Source organism: Schistocerca serialis, chromosome 3 (genome assembly GCF_023864345.2).
Source record: "Schistocerca serialis cubense isolate TAMUIC-IGC-003099 chromosome 3, iqSchSeri2.2, whole genome shotgun sequence".
Classification (NCBI taxonomy): Eukaryota; Metazoa; Arthropoda; class Insecta; order Orthoptera; family Acrididae; genus Schistocerca; species Schistocerca serialis.
Genome location: NC_064640.1, coordinates 616,629,171 through 616,644,966, shown reverse-complemented (window position 1 = coordinate 616,644,966; position 15,796 = coordinate 616,629,171).

Below are 15,796 nucleotides of genomic sequence, written 5' to 3'. Positions count from 1 at the left end.
CGCGATTTTGTCAACATTACGGGCGGCACACAAACAATTACTTCCGTGAAATCCAAGCGATCCAGGATGGTGTACAGTAGAGTGCTGCAACGCTCAATGTTTGACGGGTCACGGCTCGCCTGTTGACGGGGGGACCAAGCTGCTCGTGTCCGGCCCCGCACCACTCCGTTCGGTCTGTATTTATCTCTCTCTCTCTCTCTCTCTCCCTCCCTTTTAATACAAAAGTAACGTTTCCAAGAACGCTTACGTGACACAGCTAAATTCATAAAGCACTTGGAAAGTAAAACGATATTTCAATAAATCGCGGATAGAAGACGAGTCTCATTTCCAAACAGAAGATATATTTTTCCTTTCATTAATAGGAAACATTAAATAAGTGCTGTCCCTGTAATCTAGAAGACAACCATCTTCATAAAGAAAGCATACAAAGAACATTAAACATTTACAGACGTAACTTGTCATATTTTTCACTTGTTTGCAACAGAAACAAAATTATAGTTATTGTTGATCAGCAGTAAATCACTAACGCGTTCCGGATTTAATTGGCTGCGGCGATTTGTTAGCAACATGCCAACTTTACTAAAACATCTTTTACTAGGTGCGCTTGTTGCTGGGATACATAAAATACGTCGTGCAACTGTAGCCAGGCCAGGTAGATCTGTTTCATTTCTGCTCCACCACTTTAAAGATGTCATCATCATCTCCGGGGTGCATTAAAATGTAGAGATCTACTTCATCTGCTGTGGATGATGTATTGTTCCTCCATTCCTTGAAACGATCTCTCTTTCTGGGTAGTGATGACACAGTACTTGAAGGATCTATGATAGTAAACAAAAGAGACAAGTAATACAGGACTGATGTGGAAATCATCGAAACGTTCCGTAAAAACGAGGTGTTTTACGTTAATGAAATATTATACGAATTATAACATTCCCGTTCCTCTATAATACACTATCCACTGACAATGCAAAAGCGATTACGTTAATGATTGCATGTTGTACCTGCGTAAGTAGCACACATTTGTCGCACACTGCTAAGAATTTCCTGCTTTTCGTTTATTTCAAGCATCTTAAGATCACGGAAAGACGGCCAAAGAAACGTAGCAATTTTATGTCTTGAAGTGATCACAATCTTCTCACAAACGAAAGTCAAGGCTCGATTTTTAATCCTTTGTATCTCCTGTTAAAAAATACATATCTGTCAGTACACATCACTTTCGCTAGTTAATTATAAATCGATCCTGTGTCAAAATGAAACAGTGCTTTCAACTGCAGTAACTACTCACCTGACAGTGTCATTGACACTGCAAATTTGTTGCAGTTTGTGAAACCAAAGAAGAACTAAATGGATTGTCGGTTCTTTTTCGCCTTCTAATTCATCTGTGGCCTCTTCAAATGGTCTCAGAAAATGCGCAATTTTTCCCGCAAGCTCATTATCATATCCTTGCAATCTGTAAGTGGAGACCTTTTCCGTCAGAAAAGCAGCAACTTCGTTATACTGAGTGTGTAAGGATTCCAGCATAGTGTACAAGCTGTTCCAGCGTGTGCAGACCTCTTCTTTCAACGATGATTTCAAAGACGAGCAGAGGCCACTTTTCTTAATGTACCGAAAAATGCATTTTGCAGTATTTATTGTTGATGCGATGTTCGGGGCATGATTTAACAAGAATTTATCTTCATCGAAAGTATGGCTAAGTGCTGTGTTTATACAATGAGCAGCACAAGGAATCCTTTCGTGATTTTCCAAAGTCTTTATTTCATTGGAACCCTGGTCGGAGACAAAAACAAAACTGTGCAACATGTCCGGCGAAATGTCCCAATCAGCCATCCTCTCTTCAATTTCTTTCATAATATTTACTCCCGTCTTCTTAACGTCCGGGAATTTTGTTGTAAATAAAACATTGTTCACAAGAGACCAATCTGTGTTGTAAGCGTCAAATAGTGCACCTGATTATGCGAATCAGTCCACATATCAACTGTCGCAGCACATGTTTTATTAATAACTTCCGCAATAACAGAAGGCATTATGCTGTTACGTATTGCATCAGCTTGTTCTTTGACATGTCTGCTTATAGTAGAGGGATGTGGCATGACATCTGCCACGTTAACTTCTCCATAACGCGCACCTAGATGTATTAATTCAAAATCAAATGTGTGTGAAATCTTAACTGCTAAGGTCATCAGTCCCTACGCTTACACACTACTTAACCTAAACTATCCTAAGGACAAACACACACACCCATGCCCGAGAGAGGACTCGAACCTCCGCAGGGACCAGCCGCACAGACCATGACTGCAGCGCCTTAGACCGCTCGGCTAATCCCGCGCCATATATTAATTCTTGGCCTAGTTCTCTGAAGCCTTCACCGGAAACAGCATTAAAAGGTCTTATATCCTTAGCACACATTGCAACACACTTTGCTGTAATACTATTTTTTATTACTGCCGGTATCCCTGAAGGAGCTGTATCTTTGTAAGGTTTCTTGCAACTGTGTTTCTTTAAATGAGTGGTTCCCGACTGGAAACACAATAATGTGGAGCAGTTCATGCACGATACATACCCAGTAGCCGCACTGTTTTCGTCTATAACCAACAGAAATGTACTCCATACTTCGCTTTTTAGACCTTCCCGTTCTTCAATGTGTAAACATTGGTTTCTGTCTTACGTCTTACTGTACTGGCTTCCTCGTGCTGCATGATTACACCACAAATGAGAAGCCCGTACTGGCTGCAGTCTCACAAGGATAATGGCACGTATAATGTGTTTGATGTTGTTGTTGTTGTCTTCAGTCCTGAGACTGGTTTGATGCAGCTCTCCATGCTACTCTATCCTGTGCAAGCTTCTTCACTTCCCCGTACTTACTGCAACCAACATCCTTTTGAATCTGCTTAGTGTATTCATCTCTTGGTCTCCCTCTACGATTTTTACCATCCACGCTGCCCTCCAATGCTAAATTTGTGATCCCTTGATGCCTCAGAACATGTCCCACCAACCGGTCCCTTCTTCTTGTCAAGTTGTGCCATAAACTCCTTTTCTCCCCAATTCTATTCAATACCTCCTCATTAGTTATGTGATCTACCCATCTAATCTTCAGCATTTTTCTTTAGCACCACATTTCAAAAGCTTCTATTCTCTTCTTGTCCAAACTATTTATCGTCCATGTATCACTTCCATACATGGCTACGCTCCATACAAATACTTTCAGAAACGACTTCCTGACACTTAAATCTATGCTCGGTGTTAACAAATTTCTCTTCTTCAGAAACGCTTTCCTTGCCATTGCCACTCTACATTTTATATCCTCTCTACTTCGACTATCGTCAGTTATTTTGCTCCCCAAATAGCAAAACTTCTTTACTACTTTAAGTGTCTCATTTGCTAATCTAATTCCCTCAGCACCACCCGACTTAATTCGACCACATTCCATTATCCTCGTTTTGCTTTTGTTGATGTTCATCTTATATCCTCCTTTCAAGACACTGTCCAACCATTCAACAGCTCTTCCAAGTCCTTTGCTGTCTCTGACAGAATTACAATGTCATCGGCGAACCTTAACGTTTTTTTTTCTTCTCCGTGGACTTTAATACCTGCTCCGAATTTTTCTTTTGTTTCCTTTACTGCTTGCTCAATATACATCGGGGACAGGCTACAACCCTGTCTCACTCCCTTCCCAACCGCTGCTTCCCTTTCATGCCCCTCGACTCTTATAACTGGTCAGTATTGCCTCACGTGTTCCAACATTTCTGTGGAATCCAAACTGATCTTCCCCGAGGTCGGCTTCTACCAGTTTTTCCATTCGTCTGTAAAGAATTCGCGTTAGTATTTTGCAGCTGTGACTTATTAAACTGATAGTTCGGTAATTTTCACATCTCTCAACACCTGCTTTCTTTGGGATTGGAATTATTATATTCTTCTTGAAGTCTGAGGGTATTTCGTCTGTCTCATACATCTTGCTCACCAGATGGTAGAGTTTTGTCAGGACTCGCTCTCCCAATGCCGTCAGTAGTTCTAATGGAATGTTGTCTACTCCCGGGGCCTTGTTTTGACTCAGGTCTTTCAGTGCTTTGTCAAACTCTTCACGCAGTATCGTATCTCCCATTTCATCTTCATCTACATCCTCTTCCATTTCCATAATATTGTCCTCAAGTACATCGCCCTTGTATAGACCCTTTATATACTCCCTCCACCCTTCTGCTTCCTCTTCTTTGCTTAGAACTGGGTTTCCATCTGAGATCTCGATATTCATACAAGTGGCTCTGTTTTCTCCAAAGCTCTCTTTAATCTTCCTGTAGGCAGTATCTATATTACCCCTAGTGATATGTGCCTCTACATCCTTACATTTGTCCTCTAGCCATCCCTGCTTAGCCATTTTGCACTTCCTGTCGATCTCATTTTTGAGACGTTTGTATTCTTTTTTGCCTGCTTCATTTACTGCGTTTTTATATTTTCTCCTTTCATCAATTAAATTCAATATTTCTTCTGTTACCCAAGGATTTCTACTAGCCCTCATCTTTTTATCTTCTTGATCCTCTGCTGCCTTCACTGCTGCATCCCTCAGAGCAACCCATTCTTCTTCTACTGTATTTCTTTCCCCCATTCCTGTCAATTGTTCCCTTATGCTCTCTGTGAAACTCTGTACAACCTCTGATTTAGTCAGTTTATCCAGGTCCCATCTCTTTAAATTCCCACTTTTTTGTAGTTTCTTCAGTTTTAATCTACAGGTAGACTGTGGTCAGAGTCCACATCTACCCCTGGAAATGTCTTACAATTTAAAACCTGGTTCCTAAATCTCTGTCTTACCATTATATAATCTATCTGATACCTTCTAGTATCTGCAGGATTCTTCCATGTACACAACCTTCTTTTATGATTCTTGAACCAAGTGTTAGCTGTGATTAAGTTATGCTCTGTGCAAAATTCTACCAGACGGCTTCCTCTTTCATTTCTGTCCCCCAATCCATATTCACCCACATGTTTCCTTCTCTCCCTTTTCCTACTCTCGAATTCCAGTTACCCATGACTATTAAATTTTCGTCTCCCTTCACTACCTGAATAATTTCTTTTATCTCATCATACATTTCATCAATTTATTCATCATCTGCAGAGCTAGTTGGCATATAAACTTGTACTACTGTAGTAGGTGTGGGCTTCGTATCTATCTTGGCCGCAATAATGCGTTCACTATGCTGTTGGTAGTAGCTTACCCGCACTCCTATTTTTTTATTCATTATTAAACCTACTCCTGCATTACCCCTATTTGATTTTGTATTTATAACTCTGTATTCACCTGACCAAAACTCATGTTCCTGCTGCCACCGAACTTCACTATTTACCAGTATATCTAACTTCAACCTATCCATTTCCCTTTTTAAATTTTCTAGCCTACCGGCCGGATTAAGGGATCTGACATTCCACGCTCCGATCCGTAGAACACCAGTTTTCTTTCTCCTGATAACGACGTCCTCTTGAGTAGTCCCCGCCCGGAGATCCGAATGGGGGACTATTTTACCTCCGGAATATTTTACCCAAGAGGACGCCAACATCATTTAACCATACAGTAAAGCTGCATGCCCTCGGAAAAAATGACAGCTGTAGTTTCCCCTTGCTTTCAGCCGTTCGCAATACCAGCACAGCAAGACCGTTTTCGTTAGTGTTGCAAGGCCAGATCAGTCAATCATCCAGACTGTTGCCCCTGCAAATACTGAAAAGGCTGCTGCCCCTCTTGAGGAACCAGAAGTTTGTCTGGCCTCTCAACAGATACCCTCTGTTGTGTTTGCACCTCAGGTACGGCCATCTGTATCGCTGAGGCACGCAAGCCTCCCCACCAACGGCAAGGTCCATAGTTCATGGGGGTTGTTGTTTGATGTTACGTACTACGAATTCGGTCACGGCTTCTATGCTCGGTCACAAGAACTACTGCGGGCAGCCTTTCCAGTTAGGGTTTTGCTCGCCCCATCTCGTATTTTGTGCTCGCTTACTAGGTCATGCAGGACTCGAGTATACAGTCCTGGCAAGTTCACTTCCTACTTTTACCGAAAACACATTCAAGTCTGGTCAGCTCCGACGTTATACGAGGCACAACGCCAAGCAGGCATTTGACTGTCAAGCGAAGTTTGATGTCTTGGTGCGAAGTGTCTCTTGTTACTGCCTCCCTGGATGTATTTACATATGGTCGCAGCGGACCGCCAAACGGAACATCTGTTCTCAACTGCCCCAGGCACAGGTAACAGCAACTAAATGGCCACTTTCTCGGACGCGTATTAATTAATATCTCTGTCATTTAACAATTTGCTGTCTTTTCAGTTTTTTATGAATAGGGTTAAATTTGCTTTAATTACTGAAGAAGTTTTAGATCAACGGCATTTAAGTTTTGCCAGTTGGAATATTTAGAACTGAACCGACAGTAGAACGCGACCTCTGAAGGCCACTTTAAGCTTCCTTTTAATCATTGTTATTTACAATACAGTCTTGAAACATGGTATAGTTGTGTTATTGCACGTATGTAATCGAGTGCTGTAATTAGAATTTTCCATTAAAAATACAAATGATACTTAATCTACTATGACGAAGGACGTGTTTGCTCCAAATTTGGTTTTTAGTAAACAACTTGAAAACTAATCGAGGTAGTTTATTAGTGTCATCTATTTAATGTTTTTATACGAAACTGGGGCTACAAAGGAATTTTCAGCTTTGTGAATCTAATATTTAGCGCCTTCAGTTTTTCGTAAAAACGCCAATTTTCACGAAAATATTACTATACTCAGACCAAGACTTGTAGCTATTAATTGTAACATACGTTTGCATGTTATGACCAATTTTTAGCTTTCTAGTTTTATTATTCAGCGTCACTTATTTTTTCTTAAGATAATATATTTTGCCTAACACATTCATTTGATCATTCTGAGAATTTACAGTGTTAATAATAATATACTTAAGCATCCTCTGATGCTCTGAAATTTGCAAAAATTATTTTAATTCTTAATTTCACTCTTAAATTATGGGTCAATCTCTTGTATATTAAGAACAGGGACATTATGACGACATGGCGCTGGTAGTAGTGAATTGGGGTAAGCCCCTGTACACTCGCTCGCCTCTGTACCTCTTACGACACAGCGTTTGTTTTGCCTCATCGCCCCCACTTTATTTTTGTCAAAATTTTAGTTTTGAACAAAAATATTATAAACAAGTTATGCTACTCTACCTGACCTCTTTCGAATGAAACTGAATTTTGCTAAATTTTCCTAACATTTCACCCACAAAATTAACCATTCACTATGTTACATATATATATGTGACATAGCGAAATAATATATATATATATATATATATATATATATATATATATATATATAAAAACGAAACATGGTAAATTTTTACAAATAATGTACATAAAATAACATAGGAACATGAAATAAAGATTTCGTTTATTACAAAATTAATTTTGTGAATTAGAATTTTCAGTCTTTACCTGAAAGAGAAAAATACAAAAACATTTCGCTCTTTTATAATTTTTCAGTACTCACTCATTTAATGACAACTGTAGGCACTGTAGCCGGCCGAAGTCTGGAACCGCGCGACCGCTACGGTCGCAGGTTCGAATCCTGCCTCAAGCATGGATGTGTGTGGTGTTCTTAGGTTAGTTAGGTTTAATTAGTTCTAAGTTCTAGGCGACTGATGACCTCAGAAGTTAAGTCGCATAGTGCTCAGAGCCATTTGAACCATTTTTTTGTAGGCACTGTGGTGTGTGTCTTTACGAATGAATTTCACTGAAAATATAAGGTGGAGCTGCTCAAAAACAGCTTGTAGACTGATGATGCCTCCATATCCTTGAGAGACAAAAAATATAGTCTAAGGTTCTGTTCTCAACTTATATCTAAGTTATGGCAAAACCCATTTTCTACTCTAATTTTATTCTATAATTTAAGTAATTAATGGAGAAGTTATCAGACGGAATGTTTCCTTTTAATACTTATTATTTGGAAAACTATTAGTAACTTTTTCAAAATGATTATTGGCAAACGCTGCTTCATTAAATCGTGACATTACTCTAGCTCACTCTTACTAGTTACCTCCATAGTAAGCTTGAGTCACGAAATTTGCAATTTTTTTTATAAACAATAGATATTAGGCTCTGAAAGTCAACATGGGTTTTCAAAATACTCACATTTTGCGCTTGTTTGCAATTTACGTTATTACATTAGATGTTACTTAGAAAATGTTGAGTAACCTTGGTAATCTCTAAGGAGTTATTTTCTCGACAGCAGTTACTTTGTAGTCTTACACACGTAATTAAAAACGATCTTTCTATTGTAACATACCAGTACTCTACAATCTGCATTTCTTAACACATTTGTTTAACTGTATTGTTGTCTGTATGTATCAATATTTACCTGTTAACTGCGCGCCCGCCTTAAACGAGATGACACGTTTCTCAAACCATTTTTGTACAGGGAAATACACACCAATTTTCCACCATTTTACCTTATGTGTCAGCGTATTGACTTCATGACTCCTATTCCTCCCTATTTTCATATATCCATATATTTCACTTTTCTACATATTTCGACGTTTATTTCTCTCTTTTATCTTCGTCAGCCTACTGACCTCATTATTTACGAATATTTTTTGTGTTATTTTCACACCACTTTCTCACATCTCCTTTAATTAATATCAAAACGCTCTGGCTTGCCTCTGTTGGAACCATATTATTACTCTTACTTACTTACAGGCAACCTTGCTCCAAATATGAAAATTATCAATTTATGCAGAGTTTGTTCTTTCAGATTTTACAAATTTTCAGCTTTCATTACGTCTGTAACGCAAAGTATCTGTATTTTGTTGTTATAATCCTTTTGTGGATCTTAATTATTCTTTGTTTACTTTAGCCATTATTTTTCTGTTCTTTTGCTCATAAGTTACCCATTGTTATTTTAACATTTAGAATTCACTGTTGCAAACTACCTATCAAATTTTCTTATAAGTCTTCATTTTGGTACAGTCATTTTTGGGAATCATTCTTACTTACTAGGAAGATATTACAAACTAATAACATATATACTCAGTGAAGGCATATATTCCTTACTTATTATAGTTACGACAGAAGAAGAAAATGAAACTTGAAAGGGAAATAAAGTTTCATCCAGCTGGGACCGCATAGTACGCCAAACTGTGTATCCTCCAAAGAGTGGCAGACTCCCTTCAGCATCCAATTACTGTCAATTTAGAAAGGCTTCAGACCTACAGTGTTTCGTAGGCCTAGTTCTCTCTTACTTTTCGGGTATTCCTAATCGGTATGCGTTTGTATGAGGCTTACCTATTATCCTGAATGGTCCATGATAAACTTCTTCGTTTCCGCTGAAATTTTCTTAGATTTTTTCTTTTGTTTTGACTAACACTAGGTAGCCAACGTTAAAACTAATGGGAGAAAATTTTGCGTCGTGACATCTTTTTCAGTCCACTACACTTTTACGTATGTTTACCCTAGCCCGTGCTTTCTTTTCACCAATAGAGCTCTGAGATAGGACTGGAAAATCAACCATGTTTGAAATGATGTCATGGGATTCCTGACTAAACAGTAGTTTACACGGAGTAAAGTCTGTTGCGTCATGTATAAGGTTGTTGATGATTTCTTCAAAGTTTTTGATATGATTGGCCCAAGTTGAATGCTTTCTGGCACAATAAGTTCTATACAACATATTTAACTCGCACATAGCCCTCTCGCTCATATTTACCTGTGGAAAATACGTCGAGACCCTGTCTTTTCTAGACATGCTTAAAATTTTTCAGATACAAACTGCCAACCATTATCCGATAACAGACTCTTAGGATCGCCAATTTTAGCAAAATAGCCCTTTTTCAGCTTCTCTACCAGCGATTTGGCATTAGCTCTCTTCACTGGATGTAGTTTGACATACTTGCTAAACCTATCAATCACTACAAAAACGTAAGTACATCCTCCTTTAGATGTTGGGAAGGGGCCAAAAAGATCGGCTGCGCATAATTCCAGGGGTTCATCTTGTTCTAGATTGTGCATATCTCCCTGCTTTGTAGTTTCCCCTGTCGACTGTGGGCAGAGTTGTGTGATATGGGCGAAAGACGACACGGCAAGTGAACGCGCACGTGCAAGACACCGATACACCGTTGGGTAGAGGTCGACCGCGATCAAGTAGATGGTGCTGTCACAGTGCCTGCGCAAAGTGGAGGTCAGCCGCTAGGTCTTTTCCTGGAGCTATGGAAGAAGGTGCGTTGGAGTCGTGGTCAAAGGCGGAAGTGAGAGCTGTTATCCTCTATGAATGGGCACGTGGAGTATCATGCACAGAAATTCATAACCGCCTTGTTGAGGTGCACGGTTCGGGTGTGATGTCGCGGCAAATGGTGCGGAGATGGTGCCAGCAATTCAGTGATAGACGTCAGCAAGTGCAGGACATACCGAGACCTGGACGGACGCGCACGGCTACTACAGATGCAAATGTCAGGAAGGTGGATGACATGATTAAAGCGAACCGGCGTATCACCATCGATGGAGTAACGGCAGAACTTGGAATCGGACATGAGCTAGCTCACAAGATCATCTACGACATTCTTCGATACAGGAAGGTGTCAGCGCGATGGGTGCCCCGCCAACTGACACTGACACACATGGAACAACGCATGGTGTTCTGCCTGGAACAGCTCGTGCGTTACCATGAAATTGGCGATGACCCTCTGTTTCGGATTGTGACGGGGGATGAAACGTGAGTCCACTATTACACCTCCCGAATCGAAGGCCGCATCCATGGAATGGAAACATCCGTCATCACCTGTCCGAAAGAAGTTCAAAAGCATTCCGTCTGCAGGTAATGTGCTACCCACCGTTTTCTGGGACGCCAAAGGAGTTTTGCTGCTAGACTTTCTGGAACCATCAATGATGCGCGGTACTGTGCCACTCTGTCGAAATTGAGAGAGGTGATTCGGAAAAAGTGGCCTGGCCTTCTCAGATCTGGCGTCCTGCTGTTGGATGACATGCGAGATCACACACGGCGACGGCAATGCAAAACCATATTGCAACTCGTCGTTGGGAGTGCGTACACCATCCGCCTTACAGTACGGATCTCGCACCAAGTGACTTCCATCTGTTTCCTGCTTTGAAGAAGACTCTCGGCGCAAGGCGCTTTGGCAGCAATGCTGACGTCAAATAAGCCGTTCAACGCTTCTTCCGTATGCAACGCCCTGATTTTTTCCTGGACGGCTTTTTGAACCTTACAAACCGGTATGACAAATGTCTCAGTGTACTTGGAAATTATGTAGAAAAATAGAGATATGTCTTATCTTTAATGTCTCATTCTCTTCTTTTTCCTTTCACACTCAACTCTGACCACAGTCGACAGGGGAAACTTATTTTCCAACTCCCCCACGTATTTACTGCATGTATCTTCTGACGTACAAAACAGGATGCTAGCCACCGGCCGGCCGCTGTGGTCGAGCGGTTCTAGGCGCTTCAGTCCGGAACCACGCGGCTGCTACGATCGCAGGTTCGAATCCTGCCTCGGGCATGGATGAGTGTGATGTCCTTAGGTTAGTTAGGTTTAAGTAATTTTAAAGTCTAGGGGACTGATGACCTCAGATTTTAAGTCCCATGACTGTGCGGCTGATCATGGCGGAGGTTCGGGTCCTCCCTCGGGCATGGGTGTATGTGTTTGTCCTTAGAATAATTTAGGTTAAGTAGTGTTTAAGCTTAGGGACTGATGACCTTAGCAGTTAAGTCCCATAAGATTTCACACACATTTTTTATTTTAAGTCCCATAGTGCTTGGAGTCATTTGAACTATTTTTTGCTAGCCACCGTGCTAATCTAAGAAGCGTGTTGTCGAAAATCACCTTCTCACTTAATTTAGCAATACATTTCTTGGCTCCATAATGGTCATGTCATAGACACACGTAACCTATAAGCAGATTCACATCTTGCGATGAGAAACATATTTCCCATTCTGCTGGATCTAACTTCCTACTTCGGAATAAAGTTCCTGTCTGGAGGCAATAGTACTGCGCTACTTCAGGATAATTAGGGACCCCTAAATGGCTTTTGACTAACCTCAACTGATCATCGTCATTTTGCTCACTTCTTAAGTTTTACATAGTTTCTTCAAGGCACTTTCCTCCTTGACCTCGCGTGTGGCCAAAATGCACATCTTATTCTTATCTGCTAGCGGAATTTTTGATTCCCTGCGTAGTTCTGCACTTGTTGGAGCCCATCTGCTACCAGATTGTTCTTCCCTTGTATGTACGAGGGCTGTTCAATAAAGAATGATCATAATTTTTTATGGTCATAATTTCTCGCGCTAAAATTTAATCTTATGATATTCTGTTAGCTTAATGTGCAACGAACACGCCATAGTAGTTTCATTGTTGGGACTCCTGGTTCCCGCCGGCCAGGGTGGCCGAGCGGTTCTAGGCGCTTCAGTCTGGAACCGCGCGACCGCTACGGTCGCAGGTTCGAATCCTGCCTCGGGCATGGATATGTGTGATGTCCTTAGGTTAGTTAGGTTTAAGTAGTTTTAAGTTCTAGGGGACTGCTGACCTCAGATGTTGAGTCCCATATTGCTCAGAGCCATTTGAACCATTTTGAACTCCTGGTTCCCGCCTGTGAGAGGCAGGCAAGGTCAGAGATGTTCAGTATCGCCTACCGCTGTAATGGAGGTAACACGCGAGGAACAAATCTGCTTTCGTTTCAACAAATCTTCAGATGAGGCCTATTCAATGTTACAGGAGGCCTATGGAGAGCCTGTTCTTCCCTACAGCACAGCTCGAAGGTGGTATAAAATGTTTAAAGAGGGGAGACAATCAATTTCAAAGGAAGGTGGACCCGATGCTCCAGTTACTGCTCTTACGGAAGAAAACATCAACACTGCTGCTGTCATTGTGAGAGAGGATCGACGAATTACCTTAATATCACTTTCTGAAACTGAACATTTCATTGGGTGCCATCTACACGTTGGTAACAGAAAAATTACACATGATATGTGTTTGTGCGCGTTGGGTTCCAAGACTGTTAATTCCCGAACAAAAGGACATTCACGTGCAGGTCTACATGCAGTTAAAGTTGAAGTTAGAGGAAGATCCGGAGGTTTTTTTTTTTTCAAATGTAATCACTGCTGATGAAACTAGGCTACATCATTTTGATCCTGAGAGCAAACAGCAAAGCTCAGTGTGGAAATATCCTTCATCACCAACCCACAAAAAATCAAAAGTGGTTGCTTCTGTTGGGAAAGTTATGGTCATCTCATTCTTTGATATTCATGGAATAGTTTATCAGCATGTTGTGCCTGCACACACATCAGTAGCTGGACAATACTACAGGGATGTCCTGAAAACATTCCAAGTCCATATCAGGCGCAAAAGACGACATTTTCGTGAAGCAGACTGCATGCTGCACCACGATAATGCGCGGCCGCATATGACCAATGTTCTTGCTGAATATCTTACAAAAATCAACGTCAGGTGCATCCTTCACCCTCCCTATAGTCTGATTTAGCCCCATGTGACTTTTTTCTAATCCCTAACATGAAGAAACGCCTTCGTGGGAGGCATTATCAATCATCTGAAGCAGTGGTGAAGGCTGCGGAGGCGATTTTGAAGGACCTCTTAAAAATGGTTTCCAGCATGTGTTTGAAGACTGGCGGAAATGCTGGGACAAGTGCATCGCATTCATGGGAGACTACTTTGACAAGGAGCAGCAAAATTATGAGGATGAGTAATAAAAAAAAAATGTCGTATGACTGGAGCCTCACGTCGGGTAGACCGTTCGCCGGGTGCAAATCTTTCGATCGGACGCCACTTCGGCGACTTGCGCGTCGATGGGGATGAAATGATGATGATTAGAACAACCCAACGCCCAGTCCCTGAGCGGAGAAAATCTCCGACCCAGCCGGGAATCGAACCCGGGCCCTTAGGATCGACATGATCCTGTCGCGCTGACCACTCAGCTACCGGGGTATGTTGTAAAAAAAATAAAATAAAAAAAATCATTCAATATTAAACAGCTGTCGTATTTGATCTCAAGGTCGAACTGCTGAAAGTACATAGCCCACCTTTTTAGCGTCGAATGTCTAAATTTGCAACTTTTTAAAAACGTAAGTGCCTTGCGATCACTACATACACCTTGTGAGCTAACAAATAATGTTCAAGCTTTTACATAGCAAACACGATAGCCAGTGCTTCTAATTCGGAGTTCCAAAATTTCACTCAGCAGATTGCAGAGAACGACTAGCAAACGCGTTTGTTTTATGTATTCCTTGCTAGCCTTCTGTTTCCGTCTGAAACACCTCTACTGCAATCTCGTAACCATTTGCGTCAACTGGCATGCAAAAGGGTTTTGAAAAATCTGGATCGTATAATATTGGGCTACTCATCAAACAGTTTTTTAATTCTTCAAAACAGGACTCGCACTCCTCAGTTCAAACCCATGAGGTACTATTCTTTAACAATTGGAGTAGAACCGAACATTGGCCTAAGCTGCTTTTTATTTCTGGGCGCTTCAAACTTTTCGATGACTGACCATTTGGATGGATCAGGAAGTATACCTGCCCTGCCAATTTCATGGTCCAAGGATTTTATTTTGCATCTAACACACTCAGTCTTGTCTAACTTCAATTTCATACCTCCTTTTTCTATAGCTTCTAGCACCTTGTCTAGTAGACCGATATGTTCTTCCCATTTCGGAGTTGCCAACAGTATATCGTTTACATAAATAGCCACCTGACCTAACAATTTCTGCCCCAGCACATGAGCCCTTTGCGAGGTACCCAACTCCAAATTTCCATCGCAAGGAGTTCCCTCTCAACGTATACTCGGAAACTCGTTGATGCGGACCTGCATTCCATGGCAGCAGCAATTCCTGTTGGTTTTAAAACCGATACTCCGTTTCGAAACACTCGTCTTCGGCTTCTGTTATTCCTTGTGGACAAGTTGGACAGTCCGCACTGATACACCAAAATGTCGGGGAACTTCATTTAAGGTGTGGTAATGGGACCGTCCAAACACGATAGTTCTTTCCAGCCATTCTGTGATGTCTCTGCGTGGAAACGTCTTACTGCGCAAATCCCATGTAATCGTCTAGGACGTATACATCACTGGAGTGTTAGAGTTTAGGACAGGATTAGAGGGTCACACGACCGTCTGGTACCAGCTCTTCATATACAGAGCTCCAGTGCAACCGGTGTGCTCGATTAAGGGGGTGACTACTATTTAACCCTAGCTGTGCCACCGAGGGAAATATTGACACCATAAACACATTGAAAATATAAACTGAAGCGCCAAAGAAATGGGTATAGACATGAGTATTCATATACAGACATATGTAAACAAGCAGAATACGGCGCTGCGGCCGGCAATGCCTATATGATGATGATGATGATTAGTGTTTCAGGGCGCACAACAGCGAGGTTATCAGCGCCCGGGCAATGCCTATATAAGACAACAAGTGTCTGGCGCAATTGTCAGAACGGGTACTGCTGCTACAATGGCAGGTAATCAAGATTTAAATGAGTTTCTACGTGGTGTTATAGTCGACGCACGAGCGAAGGGCACAGCATCTCCAAGTTAGCAATGAAGTGGGGATTTTCCCGTATGATCATTTCACGAGTGTAAAACGTCAGATCTCCGAAATCGCTGCGGCCGGTAAAAGATCCTGCAAGAACGGGACCAACGACGACTGAAGAGAATCGTTGAACGTGACAGAAGTGCAACCCTTCCGCAAATTGTTGCAGATTCCAATGCTGGGCCATCAACAAGTGTCAGTGTGCGAACGATTCAACGAATCA